General features: G+C 48.2%; 1 long non-coding RNA gene across 2 annotated transcripts in view; it reads right to left on the reverse strand.

Moving 5' to 3' along the window:
- LOC148056444 (uncharacterized) overlaps positions 1-6,388 on the reverse strand; it is a 27,114-nt gene extending 20,726 nt beyond the window's left edge. For both annotated transcript variants that reach the window (XR_015703255.1, XR_015703254.1), the window contains exon 1: positions 6,111-6,388. This is a non-coding gene — a long non-coding RNA (uncharacterized LOC148056444). The remainder of the gene's footprint in view (positions 1-6,110) is intronic.
- Between the last annotated feature and the right edge of the window lie 4,742 nt (positions 6,389-11,130).

Genomic DNA, 11,130 nt, shown 5'->3' on the forward strand with positions numbered 1-11,130 from the left:
GAGGACAAAAATGGACACCTCTTGTACCTCCCAGCTCTCCCAGGAAAGGTTATTACTTGCAGCTATTCATCACATCTTTGCACATCAGCTGGTTTCCTCTATAACTTATTTTTGGCAAAACAAGCCAGGTTAGCTCTGCAGCCAAGCTCAGCTCTTTAAAATGCTTGGTACCTTCACTGGACTGAGACAGGAACGCTCGCAGGAGCCTGTCCACGGGGAGACCAAATGGACACCAACCCTGGGCGCAGGTGATGCTGAGGATGACACCAGCCCAGGAGCCACGACTCACCCGTGTCAACAACATCGACTCACACCTGTACAGCAGGAGGCCCCAAGCTGCACTCCCCATGAGGCAGGTACAGATCAACCTCTGAACCCACTCAAAATGAAACCTTTCCAAGTCCTCAGAGATCAAATCCAGCAAAGCCAAAGCTGTTGCACAGACAACACAGGCCTCCTACAACTGCAATTTCCACCAAAAAAATCACATCAACAGAAACCTCCTGACTGTGCTAAAACATCCCGCGCAGGATGGCATCCCCAGCACACGACTTAAACACAATGACTGAATGCTCCACTGCAAAACAGAAAGGATAAGGCCAAGTTCAAGATTTTTCACTGCTAAATACACATGATTCTGTTGGTTATAATGGATGCTTATTAAATTACATACAGTTCAAACCTTTCTCTAAAACTCCTGGCGCTTGCAGATGCCTCTGTGTGCATATTAGCAGCAGAGATGGACAAAATGATCATTTGGTGATCTCATAGCTCCTTCTTTCCCAGTATCTCATTTGTACATAGACTGAAGAGACCCTGGCATTAGTAATTACTTATTTTAAATTAAATACAAGACTGGGGAAAGGAGAAAAATCTTCCTGAGTGTGGCAGACTTCTTTACATCTTGCTAAATCTCCCTCCAGAGCTCTAGCTGTTGGTGCAGAGAGACAGAAAATCAGCCGAGCCGAGGACCTCAGCCCTGCATGCTGGAGAAGTGCAATAAGAAATGCAATAAGAATTGCTTTCACACTCAGGCCAGGATGATCATGCATTGAGCTGATGAGGTTTTGCTGACCTCCACCCCACCATGTGCTACAGAAACCATGCTAAACTCCAGCCGGCTCCACCAAGCAAGCATCAAAATTTGAAGGCAATTTTCATATGTGACCTAAAACACCTCTCATGGGGGCAGAGAGATGGTGTACAGGAAAGAGGAGCCAAAGGATCCCACTTTCTTGATCAAGTTTGGAGCATGGGCGAGAACATGGGGAGGTAGGCTTGTTGTGAGACCAGCAGCCATGTAAAGGGGAGGTCCCTCATCCCTCTGAGCCCAATCTGTCCCTCTCCCAGTAGTCATGCTCTGCCCATCACTCTCTGGCCTTCAGAGATCGCTCTGGGGTGACACACAGACCCAGGGGGACATCTGGAGCAGCAGCACGCAAAGAGACAATTTAAGCAGTTTGCAGGAACAGCTGGGGCTCCTCTCACTGCCAATTAAACAGTTTCCCTGACCATTTTTTATGTAAAGATTAGATATCCCTACATATGAATCTGGCTCTGCAGTTCCACCAGCCAGGACATAAACAACAAGGGCTCCACAGCCTTTTGCTTCCTACCATCACAGAAGACTAACTACCAAGGGCAGGAAGACATACTCCCTCTCTGTGGTTATTGCACACAGCAGAGGCACAAGTCCATTTCAGAGGCATTTCCCTCCAGATGAGCAACAAAGGCAGAAATGAAAAACCCAAGAACAAGCACAAACCTCCCTGCAAGAGCTTTTGTGTTATGCCCAGTAGCTCACTGGAGAAATGTGATGCTACAGGAATACTTTGGCTCCAGCTAAATCCATGTGTGAACATGAATCATTAAGTGGAATAATTCATTGTGCATTGACTTTCACCACAGGCCCTAAGATTCAAATCCGTGTTCTTTCCAAATTACTGTAATTTTCAGCCTATCTCCTGTGATGATGTACATAGCTAGCCTGAAATTCCCCTGTGGCACTTTAACAAACAGTTTAACCTGAGATATAATTTACTAAGATTTAAGTGTGTGCTCACGAAGATCTAATTCTGTTGCAGGAACTTGCACTAAAATTGGCATCACCTCTCTCCGAGGCTCTCTCCACTGAGGACACTGTGCTTGGGTGGAGAAGTCTATCCGTGTCCTTTCCCATGGACCGCAGAGGCTTGAAAATATGGAGAGAAATAAGGTCAAAGATGTTTTCCACTCCTGGAGGTCCTAGGAGAGGAGAAAAGTGACCTTCTTAGGCCCTGTCCAGAGACCCTGGCTGCACACCGGCTATCCAGGCTTTCATTGCAACACCCAAAACTTTTCAGGGACACAGTGCAGAAAGAGAAGCAGAAATAGGCATAGCTGGAAGTGATTAATATTGCCCTAAATCCCAGCAAAATATGCCATGTAGGAATCAAGGATTAACCACCAGAACCTCCAGACCAGGTGCAGAGATGGCAGCTCACCCCTGCTCACCTGGCTGAGGTTACCAGCTTGTCCCCATGTCTCCTCTTCATAAGCCACCCCCACGCCCATCCTGGTCCTTTTCTGTGCGCTTCAACCTGCTTCAGTCACCAGCATTGTTCAAGTGTTTTTCTCAGGGGCTATCAGGAAAACCTGCTAATTTGACTATGTACCTGAAAAATCAGTGCAGCTGTAAGCAATCCAGGTACTTCTGTATTCACCCTGTTCTCCAGATCAACCTTTTCCCTTCAGACAGCAACACACTTTCTGCTCTATGCGGTATTCCCTGCGCTGGTGCTCACCCATTGGTGGTGGCTAAGGGTTAATAAGGAAGTCAAGGAAGGACTGAGTTGAATAACAGCTGAATTTTCTGCTAATAAGAGGCTCCTCCTTCTGAGCCTCATTAAGACGATCCTGATTTTTTTTGCTTCAAAAAATATCTTATTGCTGGGTCTCCAGGAAGACAGCGAGTTTTCTGCAACCCCCACAGTGCAGGGATGAACCAACTATGACTGACCCTTAAAGCAGTACTAGAGGGCAGATGAAGTCAAAGATCATTTTTCTGGCTCAAGAACCCGCGTTTAAAATGCTAGAGGCATTTTATACAGAGACATTTGAACCTACAAGAAGTCCTAGTGCCATAATTGCATCTTAATTTGATCTGAACACACGACTGTGCTGAAGACAGACACAGGCTCCTCCCGGGCGAACACATGCAGGCTCAGCGGCTCTTCAGCAGGGCGTTAATTTTCTGTTAGTGCAAGAGATTCACTGATTCTCCTTATTTTACATCCTACTGGTAAAAAAAAAAAGACTCCTACATTACTGTTGACTTCCAACAAAGTGAGAAAACAGGAAGCAAAGCTGACAAGCAGTTAAGGCCCAAATAGTTCAAGCTGTTTTGATGGCAAGAAAGCTGGAGGAGGAGCCGGCAGGCAATCAATCTGGATGTCGATCACCCAGATCCAGCAAACATATCTATTCTGGCATCATTAGGAATGGAGCAGTTGTCCTCTTGAGGTCCTTCCCAGCTCCTCCATTTGTTCTGATTTTTTTTTTTTTAACTTATGCTGCATTTATTGCAGAATAAGTTATTTAATAAATTCTTGGGGTGTAGCTCCCTACACAAGTGCTTTGTTCCAAAATCGCTACTTTTATTACCAAATACTATGTCCACAAAGAGAGCTCCCCCAGAAGAGTTATTGCCAAACAGCCCGTTCCTGGTGGCCAGCCGCTGAGCCAAGGTTAAGATGACCCCAGTTGAGTGGCAGAGATTAATATGGTCAGGAGGGGGAAAAACACATACAAATACAAATACAAAAAAAAAGGAAAAAACAAAAAAGCTCAGGAAAAGCTGAGCAGGGATATGGTGCCACAAAGGCTGCCTGGGAAGAGGAAGGATCTTCCCCACCGGCTGACATTGTGCTTCTACACACACCTACAGCATCCTCACCTTAGCGGGAAGCAACAGATTGCTACTGCAGTTTGGTTTTGACCATCCCAATTTACTGGTGCTTTGTAATTATCAATTTTAATTGCAGATTGAAGCCGAAAGGGCTTTCCCCACTCCCTTCAGTAAAACAAACAATACTGAAAAACATCAAAGTTTGTGATTGAGAAGCTCACTCCCTTTCCTTTTCTTTCCCTTGCAGTTTTGAAACATGAGGGCATTTCCAAAAAATCAAGGTATACAGAGGCGCTGGAATGAAACACTGATGATGATGATAAGATGATGATGATTATTATTATTAATTTGTCATAGTCTTTCCTTTTGAAACTTGTTACTAAGCCCCAACCCAAATGGTTGACTTCAGACTGAAATTTGGGGGACCCAGCTCTGCCCCCCAGCCTGCCTCTGCATGCAACCACAGATGAGGTCTGAAGCATTCTGGAGGTTCAGGGCTCCAGGATCTCCTGCCCTTAACCCCACCTTGCTCTGACACAAATCATTGCCTTGGCAGAGATGCCCCCACCAATGAACCAGCCACAAGCAAAGTGCCCACACAACCCTGAGGTTGTGGCTGGTTTTTACCCTTTTTCTTCTTAAGCTTTTAGGGGAGGGTTGGGGAGCCACCATCTCCTCCATCATTTTCCCCCATCTCCTTCTGCAGTGCCCTTTTCATCGGAAAACACACAGAGCCAAAGTCTCTCCTTCATCCCATGACTGATCCCTTGGCACTTCCAATGCCATCCAAGGTCTTTCTCAAATCCATGGTCTCGCCTATAACAATATGTCCCCAGGATAAACTAAAAGCATCCATCCTTACCTGGTTTAACAGTTTCACTTTATCTTCCTACTAAAAAAACAGCTGTAATTTTACAGCCTGTCTGCTTGTGGTTTTCACTGGGGTAAGATGCACAATCGTAATAGCAAACAGCAGCCAAGATTGTATAGTTTCATAATTTAAAGCACTGTTCTTCCAGACAAAGAGGAGTCATCCAGCCTCCTCCATGGAGGGTCATAATGTACAAACTACATTTAACTCATGAGATAACTTATTATCTGCTAATAAATTAATGCTTTTTTTTTTTTTTGAGAATGTATACTCATTCTCAAAATGAGTATACATTCTCAACTCAAAGGTTGCTGTCACAGCCTTCTATGCCCAAAAAACGGAGATTGGCTATTTTCTTTTGTGGTCTGAATGAGCTGGTACTGGGCTGGGCGTCAGAGGTTTGGGATCCATCTGTGATTTTCCCATCAATGGAAGAAAGCAAAGCCCTTCATTTTCTCTGTTTTGTAAACAATCCTTATCCCATCCACTGACACACTTTTAAATCATTATATAGGGAGTCCCACACCAACCCTCAGTGGTTTTACTAAGAAACTGGTGGGCAGATGGTCTGTTGCAAGATTTGGAAAACGTTACAGCAGCTTCGGAGGGAGGTTCAAACCCTCTGCCCTGGGTTTGGGTGCCTGGCCCAACCAACAGCAAAAGGAACATCTGTGCCTCTTCCCAGCCCTTCTGCTGGGTTTCCACTGCACTGTCTGCTAACAATAGAAAAAAGTAATAAAAGTTCCTCTCTTTGGAAGCCATTAAAATTTAAAAAACTCTGCAAACAATCTGCATTTTATCTTCTTAATGGCTCTAAAGCCTCCACTTGTATCCAAAAATAATTGCACTCAGCAAGGGTTGAAGAATATTCTTTTCAAATCATGGACCAGATGTTCCACTGAGACCATTACACAGTTAACTACTAATAAAAGTAATTCAACAAACTAAATACTGATTAAAGAATGCGTGCACACAGCCCAGCACCATTTGCAGACAAGAAATGTGATGTGCTGTTATTTAACCTTTAGCGACACAGACACGCTGTTCCCTTCCTCCTTGGCAAAGGCAACGCCAGCCAGCAAGTCTGGCTGTTTTGATTTTACTATCATCTTGGACATCAGATCTCATGAACTTAATGCAAGCTGAGCCACTGGCTGGACGGCCAAAACCCCAGTGCTACTTAAGAGGTCAATGCTGTTTTCCAGTCCACCCCAGCACACCAAGACAAACAGCCCGTGTCACCCGCTCTGCAGGGAATGTACAGGCAGCAGCAAGAACAGGCAGCCCTGCCCACACGCTGGGCTGCATGCAGGTCACTACCACCTTTCTCCATGAGCTCTGCTTGTTACAAACCTTTTTTTTAGGCTCCAAGGTTTGGTGTCCATCAGCCGGACTTCCGACGAGAGCGCAGGGAGCGCAGCCGGAGCCTTCTCAGACGCCGTGCACTGGGCAAAGGTTTCATGACTTGCTCACCATCCTGGGACAGGATGGTCTGGTGTTGGGACCAACCACAGGAACCTGCCACAGTCACCCAAGGCTTTGCTCTAAATACACACACCAGCTTCAGAGACACTTAGAGGGAGAGAGGTGAGGTGGGAAAAGCGAAGCTGCACTGGAAGACACAGCCCAGAAATGACCCCAGCACACAACAGCTGCTCTCTTGGACCGTGAAGGTGGCTTCATCTTGTTTGTGCTTAGCAGTGCAAAAGCTAATTGCCAAGTAGGATGGGAACTGCCCAGCCTCCCAAGCCCAGAGAGGCTGAGAGCTTGCTGAGGCCAAGGGGATGAGCCTTGAAGAACAGCCAGGAGAGGTAGATGGGAGGAGGAAAATGAAACCATGAGCTGATGGGAGCTGCTGCCAGGGCCTGGCAGGCTGGACAGGGAAGCATCAGGGGCTGTTGTGCCTGGGGCACCTCTCACTTTCTGCCTTCCCTGCCCTACAGCAAAGGAGGCTTCAGACCTCATTCCTACTTTGCATATTTCTAAATGCTTCCTTTTATACCCTATAATTGTATTTTTGTACCAAAAAATCCTCTGGAGCGAACAGGCTTTCTCTCTCAAAAGATTCATCTCCAATGCAAGTGGAGAGGCACTAATTGCCCTATCAGGGTCTCCAGGGCTTTTCTCTGTATTGTTAGCTAACAAAAATGTGTTCTTAATTTAAGCACTTAGCCCAAATATTTCACTTTTCATTATAAGCTGAGGCAGAGCGCAAGACAGCCCAGAGCAACAGCGAGAACTTCCCCCACCAAACCAGCACAGCAGAGACCAGGGAGGGATTTCTCACAACCCTGGTGGTGAAAAACCCCCAGACCCGGGGGGCTGAGGCAGAGGGGACCCCACTGAACACCCTGGGTGAGGTTCGCCTTCCTTCTTCCCTGGGAAATAAACCCCAGCCCCTGCAAGGGGGCTTTTTCCCTGCACCCAGGCTGGGAAACACACTCTGGGAACAACCACCACCACAACTCCCTCTGCCCTCCCCAGCTGCTCACGGGCAGGGCTTTTATAGGCAGCACTGCTCCCTGATTGGCCCTTCCTGACCACGCCTGTTAGGTGGGGCTCCCAGCCATGGCTCCTCCCCCAGGTCGTGGCTCCTCCCCCCACCCCAGGGGCTGGCAGTGACCCCTGCGCACCACCCCTGCCTGCAGTCCCTGCCTGCACTGCCGGAGGCTTTGCAGCTGGCAAAGGGGGGATCCGCTGCTTGGAAGGCGGGAGGGGAGCTCACACCGTGTGTTGCCAGCCAGGGGGGTTGGGGTCCGGCAGCCAGGCTGCAAGTGGGTGCTCGGCCCCAAGAGCAAAGGGGAAAGGGGACATGAAGCCCCACAAGGGTCTTGGGCACCTCCCTGAGCCCCAAGCCTGGCGGCCGGCACATCTGTGCTCTATCTGCAGCCCTCCCTTGCCAAACGTCCGGGTCAGATGCAGCCGCTGAACATCTGATGCCGGGTGGGAGCCCGAGCCAGCAGCTCCATCTCCCGAATCATGTTAAGGGTGGAAAGGGCATGCGAGAGGAGGGCAGCAGAGGTGGCCAGCTCTGGAGGGGCTCCCATCAGGCTCCAGCCTGGACTCGCAGCCGAAGCCCTGCAGAGGATGGGAGGGAACAGCCAGACATACAGGGAAAGTCCAGAGAGCCCCGGCCACGGAGCCACAGGGGCAGCCAAAACCGTCTGCGTCATGGGGTCAATGAAACAGCAAAGACCTCAGACATGAACTGCAGTTCCAGAAGAGCTGCAGATCAGCCTGGTTTTTCCCTGGCAGGGTCCAAGCTGAGGCTTTGCCACTACTTCCAGCCCTGTGCTGACGTGACCCCAGGATCCCTTGCTCCTTGTGGGTTTTCCTCCCTCCCCACCAGGGATACAAACTGGAATCACCTTTTTTCAGCAGCTCCATGTGCAGACCAAACCGCTTTCCCTGCTGCACCGTGGTCTTCCCGTTCCCCATCACATCCCGGTTCCCCCAAACCAGGGCCATCCCTGGCACAGAGCAGCTCTGGTGTATAAAGAGGAAGAAGCTGGACCTGGTGCTCTGCGCCCCGACCGGACCAGCTGGACCGGGAACGGGACCGGAGGCACGGGATGTGCTTCTGGCGTTCCCGCACTGCAACGTGCTCAGACACATCTTGATAGTGAAGCAGCAAATGCAGAACTTGGCTCCTCCAATTCATATTTTTATTTTCTTTATAATGGTGTGTAGCTGCCTTGGCATTTAATCCTTGTAATTAATGAGACAGCGAGAAAGAGATAGTTCTCATCTCTTTCTCCGTTTTACAAACATTGTAATCTGCAGGGTGGGACTGGGTCAGTTCTGTAGCATTTCAAGTAGAGTAAAAAAGACAAAAAGCAGCAGACACAGGCATTTACCTTTGGCAAGTAAGAGGCGTCTCTAAGGAAGATGATTTTTAAATCAATAATGTGTGAAAGAATTCAAATTACATACGTACATCTCCAAATATTTTAAGTTGTGTGTCTGGAAAAAGAAGAGGAATATCTTTTGTTTATTAAAAAATGACTTTGAAAATGACCTGGCTGGTTCCTATCTGAAATACAAAGGAAGTCTTTTTTAACACGAGATGTCATCATACATTTATTTAAAGCTTTAATGATATGTTTTGGGACATCATCTATGCCTGAACATTTCTCCATTGCAGTTGTCTGGAAGAGGGAGCCTTTTTTTTCATCTTAAAATAGTAAATGAGGCCAATTATCTCACGGTAATTCCAAACGATAATTTGATTCCGCTTTAGCTGTCAGGGTCCTATCAAATCAGGTTTTGCAAGTTAATTTTAGGAACACATCTACCCATTCCAGTCTGCTCGGATGAGCCCTACCGAGACTCAGGGTGGGAAGCGGTGCTTACCTTCCAGCCCAGGGGCCGCAGCGGCTGCATACAGCCCAGGTACAGCCTGGCAGCAAAAGCAAAGAATCAAGAAACTGGAATACGGTGAGGTGCTGAGGGATGTGTGTGGGATGCAGACGAGCTCCAGCGAGATCCCCCTGCTCCCACGGGGCTCCAAGCCAGGGCTGAGCGGGGAAGCGGTGCTGGGCTGGTGGCCCTGCCGGCAAAGCCCCGGTAGCGCTGGCATTACGGGAGCATCGCTGAGATGGTTTAAATAATGAGAAGAGTGATTTTACATTCCAGCGTGTTAGGAGCTGGCAGTCACTAACGCTTTGGGACGGACCGTAGTGCTTCAATTTATTACAGATTAATGGGATTGATTTATTATTTGTTGTTTCTTTTTAATTAGTCTCATTAAAAAACAAAACGATCTTCCTGTGGAGTATGCAAATAACACAAAGACACAGGCCCAGCTGATGTTTTGTTCCTGATGCATTTGTTCAGAATTAGCGTTGCAAACCAGGGAAGATTTAATAATGGTTTCTGGGAGAGATTAGCAACGGGGAAACAGCTCAGGGAGGATTAACAGCAAAGCAAGTATTAGCCAGTTTTTTGATGGAGTGTTTGTCAAAAGTTGCTCTTTAAGTTTAAAGTGAGTCAATGAGTGCCCTTCAGAGGGCTGACAGCCACAGAGCAGTGTTTGTTCCTGGTGATTCATTCGGGTTTGTTGAATTCCAGAGTTTGTTAACTTCAGCTGGTTCATCTCATCTTTTTTAAAATAAAAAAAAAAAAAAAAGAATCATCCTATTGTTAGTGTCAAGCTGTTGCTTATTATCGGGCTTATGATGACGCTGGTTTGGGGAAGCGGCCAAGTTGCCTGGCCCGTGGAAGGGCTGAAGACCGGGGCGTCCCCGGGCAGAGCGTGCCGCTGCAGCACAACACCCCTTTGCTCTCTCCTAAGCAACGTGGCCAGCGAGCTGGCGATCATTTTTCCCCTCTTTACATCCGATTTTATGTCCTGAAAGCTTCCTCTCTCCTTCAGTATCAGGAGGATCCGCTGGTGGGAGCCCTTCCCATCTTGCAGACCCTAACCCAGCGCCTCTGAGCAGAGCCCCTGCCCACCCAGTGACCCCAAGCCTTTCCAATACAGGCAGGACCCTAAAATTTTCCCTCTTGATACCTCATGTCTGGTTTAGAGCATAAAGGAATCCGAGTATAACCATTATACCAATTTCATCCTCAAAGGGCATGGAAGTGCAGGCACAGTCAGTGTCCCTGAGCAGAAGCAGAGCAGCATGGGGTGCTCATCACTTGCTCCCACTGGTCCTTGCTGGCCCATAGAAGCATCAGCTCCAGTTTGTGCTTATGATTTTTCTGACATATTGTGGAAAATACTTAAAACTTGGTATTAGAGCAAAAAAGCTTAGAGCAAGCCCCCCAAATCTGAAACCCAAACTCTTCAAATATCAAAAGATGGAACAATTTTGAAGTTGCATCTCTAAATGAGAGCATGAACTAGCCCCCGTCTTGCAAAGATCAAGAGCCTGAGGGGACAGATGTGCTCCAGGTCCCTGCAGCCACAACCCAGGCCAGCCCAGGGGACATCTCCTTGCCCCTCCTCGGCAAAAGGAGCATCCCAGGCTCCGGGACAGATGCTCGGCCAACAGCTCCACTGATGTCTGCTTACACGGCCCCAAAACCCCGATCCCAGCACACTTCCCAGCGCCTCCCTTAGCACTGCTGCATGCAAAACTGAACTCCGCTCCAGCCAGCTGAAAACGTAATTGACTTTTCCCTCTTTCTGCAGTTTATTTTTTGTTCTCCCTTCAGGAGAGCGCTGGAGCCAGGCTAGCCTAGTCACGCTCCTTTTGTTTACAGCCAGTTTCTCCTCCAGTTCCCTCCCTTGGCCTGGTGCTCCTCAACCTGTTCCTTGCTGGGCTCTCCCCGCTGCTCGCAGCGGTGCTCTCCTTCCCCCCAGGCTGAGCTCGATGGGTCCCAGCCCAAGCAGATCCCCACTGCCAAGCCTCTCCCAGCAAACTGC

The sequence above is a fragment of the Nipponia nippon genome, unplaced genomic scaffold, assembly GCF_047370975.1.
Source record: "Nipponia nippon isolate SJK-2023a ecotype South Korea unplaced genomic scaffold, ASM4737097v1 scaffold_14, whole genome shotgun sequence".
NCBI lineage: Eukaryota > Metazoa > Chordata > Aves > Pelecaniformes > Threskiornithidae > Nipponia > Nipponia nippon.